Source organism: Chelonia mydas, chromosome 3 (genome assembly GCF_015237465.2).
Source record: "Chelonia mydas isolate rCheMyd1 chromosome 3, rCheMyd1.pri.v2, whole genome shotgun sequence".
In the NCBI taxonomy this organism is placed as follows: Eukaryota; Metazoa; Chordata; order Testudines; family Cheloniidae; genus Chelonia; species Chelonia mydas.
In genome coordinates, this window is record NC_057851.1 from 185566974 (window position 1) to 185577954 (window position 10981).

The 10981-nt window shown below is 41.4% G+C and overlaps 1 long non-coding RNA gene across 1 annotated transcript; it reads right to left on the reverse strand.

Moving 5' to 3' along the window:
• Positions 1 to 612: 612 nt before the first annotated feature.
• Positions 613 to 5554, reverse strand: LOC119565703. Its single transcript, XR_005224512.2, has 3 exons — positions 5500 to 5554; positions 3136 to 3244; positions 613 to 1686 (listed from the first exon to the last, which is right to left on the reverse strand). It is a non-coding gene; the product is annotated as an uncharacterized LOC119565703 (long non-coding RNA).
• Between the last annotated feature and the right edge of the window lie 5427 nt (positions 5555 to 10981).

Consider the following 10981-nt stretch of genomic DNA (forward strand, 5'->3'; position numbering starts at 1 on the left):
TGGTGGCATCTGATTCAGATGATGAAAATGAACATGCCTCGGTCTGCACTGCTTTAGATCGTTATCGAGCAGAATCCATCATCAGCATGGAAGCATGTCTTCTGGAATGGTGGAAGCATCAAGGGATATGTGACTCTTTAGTGCATCTAACATGTAAATATCTTGCAACGCCAGCTACAACAGTGCCATGCAAATGCCTGTTCTCACCTTCAGGTGACATTGTAAACAAGAAACAGGCAGCATTATCTTCTGCAAATGTAAACAAACTTGTTTGTCTGAGTGAGTGGCTGAACAAGAAGTAGGACGGATGGGACTTGTGCGCTCTAAATTTTACATAGTTTTATTTTTGAATGCGGGGGGGGGGGGGGTTTGGACATAATCCTACATTTGTAAGTTCAACTTTCATGATCAAGAGATTGCACTACAGTACTTGTATTAGGTGAACTGAAAAATACTATGTCTTTTTTTTTTTTACAGTGCAAATATTTGTAATCAAAAATATAAAGTGAGCACTGTACACTTTGTATTCTGTGTTGTAACTAACTGACATCAATATATTTGAAAATGTAGAAAACATCCAAAAATATTTAAATAAATGGTATTCTATTATTTTTTAATCGCGCGATGTATCGCACTTACTTCTTTTAGTCGCTTGACATCCCTAGTTTAAATTGAATTGTTTGGTAACTCCAGTTAAAGTAACAAACTGTTGAATATTGACCCTTTGCAGGGGCAATGGATCCTTAATATATGAACTGTCCAGGGCTGGACAGTGCACAGCACACATTTTGAGAAAATCCAGGACTCACCCTGCAAGTAGTAACCAAGGCTCATGGGAGCCAGAGTATGACTGGAGTGTTGTGGACAGGCTGCTGACCAGGGCTGTAGCTATACACAGACACACAGGGTGTGACCTGCATGCTGTTGGCTGTTTGTGAACAGCCCACGTTGAGATCTACAACAGCACAAAATTGTGAGGCACAATGGTGACAGCCCCTCACTGGCCTGGATTGTACCCCGGGATGTAACAGTAGCAGGTTGGGAACTACAACAGCAGCAAAGCATTGAGACACCCAGTGTTGCAGAGCACGCAGTGACAACCTGTCACTGGTCTGGAGTGCAGCCCGGAATGTGACAATGGGTTTGCAAAGAAGTTTGACTATGGGACAAATAAGTTCAAAGCACAGAACCTGCAAACCCATGTCATTCAAGTAAAGATTTGTTTTGAACCAAACTTGGAAGTGTTAGTACATTAGAACCACAGAATTGTGCAATTTTTAAACATCATGCATAAGACAACAGAACAGGAAACTGTCCAACATGACAGGTGCATCCGATGAAGTGAGCTGTAGCTCACGAAAGCTTATGCTCAAATAAATTGGTTAGTCTCTAAGGTGCCACAAATACTCCTTTTCTTTTTGTCCAACATGAGTATATTTATAGCATTCTCTATTTTATGGATTCCAGACAAGTAACAAACATGGTGCATGCTGGGAGTTTCTTGGTAACTTCATAGCATATAGGATGTTCCATGCCATGGACGAGTGGTGGTACTACAAGACAGGTGACTTGCTGTATCGGGTGATGTATCGCTGACCGGCATGCCACAGGCCAAAAAACGCTGCTCTCTCCACAGCTTCCTTTTAGGAGCCAAACTTCTTTGTGAAAATTGACAGTTAACGTGTCCTGAGTGGGATGGGGGTGGAAGGAAAGGAGGATGACATTATATGTAACAATCTTGAGCCATTAACACTGAACTTAAATATAAAAAGGCAAGAGAGTCCTCACAGCAGCCCTAACTTGCATTTCACAATCTGCGTATAATACCACATCCTTGCAAGAGTCTACTCACCTATTAAGATACAAACGTATTCTTCTCAGGCAAATGAGTGAGTAAAGTATTACTAGTTTTTTCCATTATGCTAAAGCAGGGAGTAAGTTTTATGCCTTGTCTGGAAAAATGTACATGACCGTTTCGCAACGCTCTATTAAGATATACATTTAACAGCTTAACCAATAATCAAAAATACCACATTCCATCTCGTGCGGTTGACCTAATGGTGGTGAGAGAATATTAATATTTACATTTCCTGACTGTTGCAGCTTTTAATTCAGACTTAATATGCTGTGTTCACATAGGCTTTTTTCATTAAATTCTAATTAGTCATTACAATGCGTAAGTGCAGGTACATTATTTATATAAGTGGAAGGTACATCAAGGCACTTAGATGAGGTTGCAGAAGTGTTTATAATAAAGGGTCAGAGCTGATTATACTTTTTCAAGTAAGATTCTGGCAGGTTTTCATCAATCTGGGAGAAAGTTGGTTGTTGGTTTTTTTTTAAGTTTGAGCCAAAACAGCTCAGTCATTTTTGAGATGAAGAAAGTGAAGATAAAATGAAAATGGACTTGTTTTTCATATTTCCAGTAGATTAGTGGTAAAAACCTTTACATTTAGGTTGAGATAATCACATATGCAGTGTAGGGACAGTGCTCTGGTGAAAATGTATTGTGATTTGTTAAAGTTATGGGTTATTTTAATATCCCATGTGCATGCACATTTCATAGGATTCTGTTACCATCAAGTTCTGCATGGGTGTAACAGCTTAGGAAAATTCTCTGGCACAGCTCCACAGTTACAATGAGGGAGATCGTTGAGGTGCTTCATTCAAGGTGTTGACAGCTGTACTTCTAGATTGTTCGAGACAGCTGCACATAGGACTATATAGAGCAGTTAATAGGGTGCTTGTCAGTGATAAGGCTTCAGTTGTTACCAAGTAGGGGGTGCTCTCATTGGCCAGGCAACAATGATCCAACTCCATCTTTCTCATCCCAATGGGAGTTGGGAACAACATGCTGAACTACACAGGGCTTCTTATACATGTTTCGCTGGGTGGTGCAACCTGGTTCCTCTTCTGATGTGGGCCAGTCAGAAACCAACCACGTTTCTGGCAAAGATTTGAAATGCCCAAACAGGACAGAAGCAGTGTCCCGTCTCAATGAGAAAATGAGGTGTCTCTCTTACAGCTTCTTGCAGCTCTATCTGGAAAATTATATTATCTTAATGCAAAACCTCTTGTGACATCCTAGTCTGTGAGAGACATGTTGGACCATACTTTGAACACATGCTGGCTTACCTTCAGTCAGTAACACTCTGCAAGTTACTGTCCATGGCCCCCTTTACAGTGTGATCCTTTGGCTAACTTTGCACAACTCCATGCTCTTTCCCGCTGCACTCTTGGTCATCTACAGAAATACCCATCTTGAAGTTAGAATAGAGTCTTTATGTGAAGTCTCTTCAAACTTCTGAATAGTTCTGTCATTGTTATTTAGTTCATCATCATGCAGCAATATAAAGTCATTTGATTCATTTTCTTGGTCCATGTCTAGTAGGATAACAATTAATGAAATACTACAAAATAGCTGTCCACACCTCTGTACTAGTACTTGATATTCCCTACACGCCAGTGATTTTTTGAAGCAGCCCCACTACCTAATCTGAAACTCTCCCTGCAACTGCCAGTCATATAATTGATCAGGCCTTATGACATTTTGGTTGATTCATCTTAAAAAGTTACACTTCACATTGGCTTCTGTGGTGGGGGGGTGCCCCACCCCCATGCCAGATTGGGCTACAACAGGCCAGAGCAGCTGTGCAAGGCGGCAGCCAATCAGGGAGGGCCTGTTAGAGAGCCAATCAGGGCCAGTATTACAGCCAGCCAATCAGGGCTAGGCTATGCCCTATATAAAGGCTGCCCAGGAAGGGAGCAGGCAGTCTCTCCTAGGCCTTCAGAGGGTGAAGGTCTATCTGCGGGGCGGAACGGAACGGAACGGAACGGAAGGGAACTCCTACCTGGTACCTGCTGGGTTGTGGGCCCTGAGAAAAAGGGCCTAGCCGGTGCAAAGGGGCTGAAGGGGAAATGCTCCAGGGAGAGAGATGGACAAAGGGAGAGAAGGAGGGTAGACAGGAAGGCTGCTGCCAAAGGATCCCTGGGTCAGGACCCAGAGTAGAGGGTGGGCCTGGGTCTCCTCCTTGCACTTCCACCTGGCTGTTTGGAGTGGCCATGATAGACTGCACCAGACCACTGCCAAAAGGGGTTAGACTTTGGGGTGTGGTTGGCTATTGTGGATGGGGTGAAGAGAAGGACTGCTGATAACACCAAACCCCTGGAAGGCGGTGAGACTGGAGCAGTGGGCACTGCTGGAGGGCAGTGTCCTGAAGAGGATGCTGGGAGCAATGTGGGTCGAGATGCCAATCTAGGGTGAGAGATGGACAGGACACCACTGGCAGAGGGCGCTCTGCATGAACTGAGCTAATTTCCAGAGTGAACCACAGGAGGTGCTGTGGTGGTGAGTCCCAACCCTGTCACATCTTCTCAACATAATATTTGAATATATTGACTTCTCATATAAAACAAATATAAATATAATATAAAATTCCTTGTTAGATTCCCTTTTTAAAGATTAGCTGTATATTTCTTAAAATAGTTGGCATGGTCCAAACTATTTGCAATACTTTATGGTCAGGTTACCAAAACAATGAAGTTTCATCAGACTGAGGGGTCTGTTCGAGTGCCTTTGGATATCATAAAATTTAAGGTATAGCTTATTAAATCTTAATGGACACCTTTTAGGTTTATTTATCAATGTTACACCTTATACTATATCAAACTGCACATCTTGATCTACTGTGTGTTTATTACAACTCTATAGATGTAAAACATATAAAATAGAAAAAAAGGTGGGTTTTTTTAAAAAAAGGAAGCGACTTCACAACTCAGCAAGCGTTTGTGGTTAAGCTTAGTTGGTTAGCTGTTGTAGCTACTTGACCTGTGGGGAAAAATTGAAACAGCATCTGCTGCCTGACATCCTTCGAAGTCTTAGGCCAGAACCCTCAGCGTAACTTAAGCCTATGTGTGGCAATTAATAAGCTCCATACTTTCCGTATCATGACTACAAAGAGCAAACTTTTTAAATAAGTAAACTAGAGAAGACATGAGACTTATGCTGTTTACTGATAGTCTGTAGACTTGTAAAAGCACTCTGCTCATCAACGGTTATATCTGAAGTGTGTAGCTTTGCCTGTGAACTGCGTGCACTGAACATACATATTGGTGTGTAAGAAGCTAATATGTGCTATGGAATGAATGAAAACACACTTAAGTACATTGTAGATTGCAATCTGCTTAACTTTTTCAAGTAAATATTTCACTTAATTTTTATTTTAAGTTTGTATTAAAGTATCTGGTGTTACATAGAAAATAATATATTCTATACCAAAATAATACATTAGAACATTAAAATCGCATAGTGAAGCACTCAAAAGTCAGGAAATAGCAAAATTAGAGCTGTCTGCATACCTTTGATTTTTGTTTTCTTTGATTTTTCATTTTGATTTCTCATTGTATATGCATTAGAAATACATGCTACAGCCAATTCTTATTAACTAAACTAAAATGTATTGGAAAAACAAGAGTGGTTTAAAAGATCAATATACATACAGACATGAGTTCAATTCATTGAGGTGCAGATTCATAGCAGAGATGGTGAGCTTTGTGGTTGCAAAGAGTTCTTTCAGAAATAGTTCATAGGTTATAGTCCAATGTCCAAATATCACATTCAGGGTATACCAGCATAACTGGGACCTCAGTCTTGTGACTCAAACTTCCCCTGACAAAGCTTAAGCAGATCTGAGACGACAGAATACAGCAAAGACTGGGGCTGTTGATTACATCGTTGACCCTACTCATACATATGTAAATACACAAAACCACAATTATCTCCCCACATGTCTTTTGAGGGTTATTTATTTCGCAGGATGTTTAACCCTTTCTAGCCATGCGTCACACCCCCAATGTGAGACTAGTGTGGAAGGGTGAAATTAGAGATCCTGGATACACCTTAAGGACCTTCCAACATTGACATGAGCTGTGTTTACATTGAATTCTTTGTAAGGCCAAATTATTGATGCATGCTTTGGCCCCAGCCAAAACTTAGTCCATACTTTGTGAAACACTTTAGTGATTCCAGGGTTTGGTCTATGTGTTGAACTAACAGCCATTAATGTTAGTTATAAAGCACTTACTCTGGCATTCAGCCATGAAGGCTGTGAGGTGTTGTACCTCAGTTCCCCTTCTGCACAGCAATTCAAGCTTGTAGTGGTTTTTCTGCTATGGAAAGCTCTAAGCATTAGCTATGAAGCCTCAACTTTAGTAGTCTTTTTAACACTTAGTGTGTTCTTGTTGAACCAAACAGCATAATCATAAGGGTTTCTATTATGTACCACTCTTAACATGTTCAAGGGCTTTTCCAAAAGACCATGCACATTACATTTTTATAGTTCTTGGTATCAGCAACAAGTCATTAGCAATAGCATTAACATCAGTTCTATCACAAGTATACACTTACAATTATTTTTGTCATGCAAAGCCTTTGGTTTAGACAAATCATTCTTTACTTCAGCTTGTTCAATATCCCTTTTGAATCTTTGTAGCTTTTAAGAAACACCCTGAGGTCAAGAAACATAGGCTTTCAGCTTAACCACTTCCTTGGGGATTTTGGTATTTTAGGGTTAACCTCTGGCTTTTATTTGCAAGGTTTAATCCCTCCCTTCCTCCCTATCCAGAAGAATCAAAATCTGAACTCTTTTGTGCAACAGACTCCATTGGCTGGCTGGGTGCATCCTCTTTGCTAATGGCTATGGGCAAGTCCCCCCACCCCCCAGTCAGTCAGGTAATTAGTATCAACACAGACACTAGCTTGTTTACTAGTTTTCAGATCCTCAAACTTTACCAATTCCAAGGCTGGCCTCTGTCTTAAAGAGATACCATCCAGTTTCACTAGCATGTTAGACTCAAGGTTCTTTTATCCTTCCCTTACCAACCTCTGCTTCCACATGGAATCAGGTGTCAAGTCCACTAAGACTACAAGTCATATCCAAAACATCTAGAGATGCAACTTTGCCTGCTCTCCCCTGCATCCTTATAATCCAGTAACCCGATCTTTCCTCAGTACCTGAGTCACCAACTGCTTACTTAAAGAATCAACATGGAGACATTCATGTTCCAACAACATTGTCTCCCCAACAAGCTGGTTAAGCTTATAGGGCTGTTTTAAATTCCCTAAAACAATTATTTCATTTGAAATCTTTTCAAAGCTATCTGCACTTCTAAAGCAAAGTCAGTGGGTCTATACACCTCAGACTCTGGCAGTTAACTGGAACAAGTCTCCCAAACTGTTACTTTCTCTTTACAGTGAATCACCCTGAGTTAACTCAATCAAATCACTTCCACATCCATCAATTGCAGCAAACTGCTTGCAAAAACTATCCTGAAGATTTTCCTCTTCAGGAATCTTTCTAAGCAACCCATTTTTCAAAGAAATTCTGCCCTTACCCTTTACATCTAGGGCTTGCTGTAAAAACATTTTCCTGAGCAACAGACTCTCTGTTCACTTAAATCCAGAATCACCTCTGTCCCAACAGGAGGATTTTCACAAAACCCCCTTTCAGGTAAACTGCTAGACTTCATAGTCACAAGATTAGAAACATTCTCTTCCTTATTACCCACTAACAGTGTGGAAACTTGTAACAGTCAAATCACCTTCATGCTTTCCTTGTGCCCTGGCTAGGATATAACCCTGATCAGACAAGGTCGTCATATCTTTACCCAGAAACACACCTGCAACAGGCAAAATAGAAGCAGCAGAATCGCTTGGTCCATGGGAGCTATATTTGACATCAACTAGATGCAACCTAGTTGCAATGTCATCATCCCTAGCAGACACAAATTTAGGACCACTTCCTTCCTGGACTTTAGTTATAGCCAGAATCAACTCTGGGTCAAATGATAAATTTTCAGCCATCATAGGCTGACAGGCTTTCTGTATGCTCTACAAACAGAAAATATCTGGAGAAATATTCCCCTTTAACAGACAAACAGCTTGGGATATCCTTTCCTTTGTCCCAGCACACATGGCTATTCACAGACAACTGCTTGGAGACTGGGGTAGCTCCCTTCATAGGCAAGTCATTATCCCTAACAAAGGAACATTTCCTTCACTGTCACAATTCTCCACACTGGTAACAGGTAAGGTATGGGGATACTCGTGTTCCACTAACCTTGCCTTCCCAAACTGCTGATTAGACAAAGCCAGCAGCCCAGAATGCTGCCTATGTTCATCTAAACTTTATTTGCGTTTCCCTCCCTTAACAGATAAGCTGCTGTTTTCCACAAACAGTGTCTTACTACACTGAGCTACTTTAAGCACATCACTTTTAGCTGGGTCAGGCTTACTTTCCCAAGCTTTACTAGCCAACAATTTATCACTCACCAAGAATGTCTCCCTTCCTTCCTCCCTCAGTTAGGGCTTTAACCTGATCACCAATTTTAATTTTCTCTAGAGAAATGTCTTCCTGAGCCTTATCTAATGCCAGATTCACTTCTGAGATACCAGACAGACACTTAGGAATTTTTTCCACATATGCACTACTTCTTTGCACAGACAAACAGCTATCTTCCTCATACAAACATATGGAGAAACCCTTCATAGGCAAATCTTTGCCCCTAATAGACACAGGTTCAGGATTAAAAGAAAAGGCGTACTTGTGGCACCTTAGAGACTAACAAATTTATTTGAGCATAAGCTTTCATGAGCTACAGCTCACTTCATCGGATGCATCCAGTGGAAAATTCAGTGGGGAGATTTATATACACAGAGAACATGAAACAATGGGTGTTACCATACACACTGTAAGGAGAGTGATCACTTAAGGTTAGATTACCAGCAGGAGGGTGGGGGGAACCTTTTGTAGTGATCAAGGTGGGCCATTTCCAGCAGTTGACAAGAACGTGTGAGGAACAGTGGGGGGTGGAATAAACATGTAAATAAAAATAGTTTTACTTTGTGTAATGACCCATCCACACCCAGTCTCTATTCAAGCCTAAGTTAATCGTATCCAGTTTGCAAATTAATTCCAATTCAGCAGTCTCTCGTTGGAATCTGGTTTTGAAGTTTTTTTGTTGAATTTCCAGTTTTAGGTCTGTAATCGAGTGACCAGAAAGATTAAAGTGTTCTCCAGCTGGTTTTTGAATGTTATAATTCTTGATGTCTGATTTGTGTCCATTTATTTTACATAGAGACTGTCCAGTTTGACCAATGTACATGGCAGAGGGGCATTGCTGGCACATGATGGCATATATCACATTGGTAGATGTGCAGGTGAACAAGCCTCTGATAGTGTGGCTGTGATTAGGCCCTATGATGGTGTCCCCTGAATAGATATGTGAACACAGTTGGCAATGGGCTTTGTTGCAAGGATAGGTTCCTGGGTTAGTGGTTCTCTTGTGTGGTGTGTGGTTGCTGGTGAGTATTTGCTTCAGGTTGGGGGGCTGTCTGTAGGCAAGGACTGGCCTGTCTCCCAAGATCTGTGAGTGATGGGCCGTCCTTCAGGATTGGTTGTAGATCCTTGATGATGCATTGGAGAGGTTTTAATTGGGAGCTGAAGGTGATGGCTAGTGGCGTTCTGTTATTTTCTTTGTTGGGCCTGTCCTGTAGTAGGTAACTTCTGGGTACTCTTCTGGCTGTCAATCTGTTTCTTCACTTCAGCAGGTGGGTATTGTAGTTGTACGCTCAATAGAGATCTTGTAGGTGTTTGTCTCAATCTGAGGGGTTGGAGCAAATGTGGTTGTATCATAGAGCTTGACTGTAGACAATGGATCATGTGGTGTGGTCTGGATGAAAGCTGGAGGCATGTAGGAAGGAATAGCGGTCAGTAGGTTTCCGGTATAGGGTGGTGTTTATGTGACCATTGCTATTAGCACCGTAGTGTCCAGGAAGTGGATCCCTTGTGTGGACTGGTCCAGGCTGAGGTTAATAGTGGGATGGAAATTGTTGAAATAATGGTGGAATTCCTCAAGGGCTTCTTTTTCCATGGGTCCAGATGATGTAGCGCAAGTAAAGTAGGGGCATTAGGGGACAAGAGCTGAGGAAGCGTTGTTCTAAGTCCACCATAAAAATGTTGGCATGCTATGGGGCCATGCGGGTACCCATAGCAGTGCTGCTGATTTGAAGGTATACATTGTCTCCAAATGTGAGGACAAAGTCACAAAGTTCAGCCACCAGGTTTGCCATGACATTATCGGGGATACTGTTCCTGACGGCTTGTAGTCCATCTTTGTGTGGAATGTTGGTATAGAGGGCTTCTACATCCTGAAAACACCATCCTGGCCACTATGGAAGGTCACCGATGGATTGTAGTTTCCTCAGGAAGTCAGGATTATTTCTTTCTGTGACTGGTTTATGTCATCGACTTGACTGAACAAAGTTCTAATATCATCCCCAATCAAAAGATCCTTAGGCAATAACTTCCTTACACCAGCTATAACTTCATGTATAACACCATTCCATTCAAGATGGATTCTTGCTAAAAGTACACTTACAGTAAACTTGGATTGCAAATTCACACTTTGATCTGGTAAATCTTCCTCCTTGACAAAATCTGCTTTAACGAGTGTTAGAAGCTGTAATTTGCCCTAATCAGCTTTTACCATTGACTTTTACATTCTCTGCACAAGTTACGGGGTTACCTTCACCCAAGTTCACAGTAAAAGCATTTACATAAAAGGTGGCAGTGTTGGGGTAAATTTGGTATCCACATACAACTGCTTAGAGTCCAACAACATACCTACATTGTTACAGACTGGATAGTCTATCCCCATCTTTGCTGTTGAGAGGAGCTGGCTTTCCAGGATGATATAGTTCCTGTTCTTTTATTCTCTTGAGCTGAAGTTTAAGTCTGTCCACTTTTGCCTTAGCTTCTAGTTCTGCAATCGAATATATGCCATTCTTTGTTCATGTTCAAAACACAGGTTCTCTTTCAGCAGCTTCTCCTTCCATATCTATTTTTTGCTTTTGTCCAAGTTCTAGGTACTGGTTTCTCACTGCAAGTACTTTGCATCTGCTTCCATATCACTGTCAATTAAC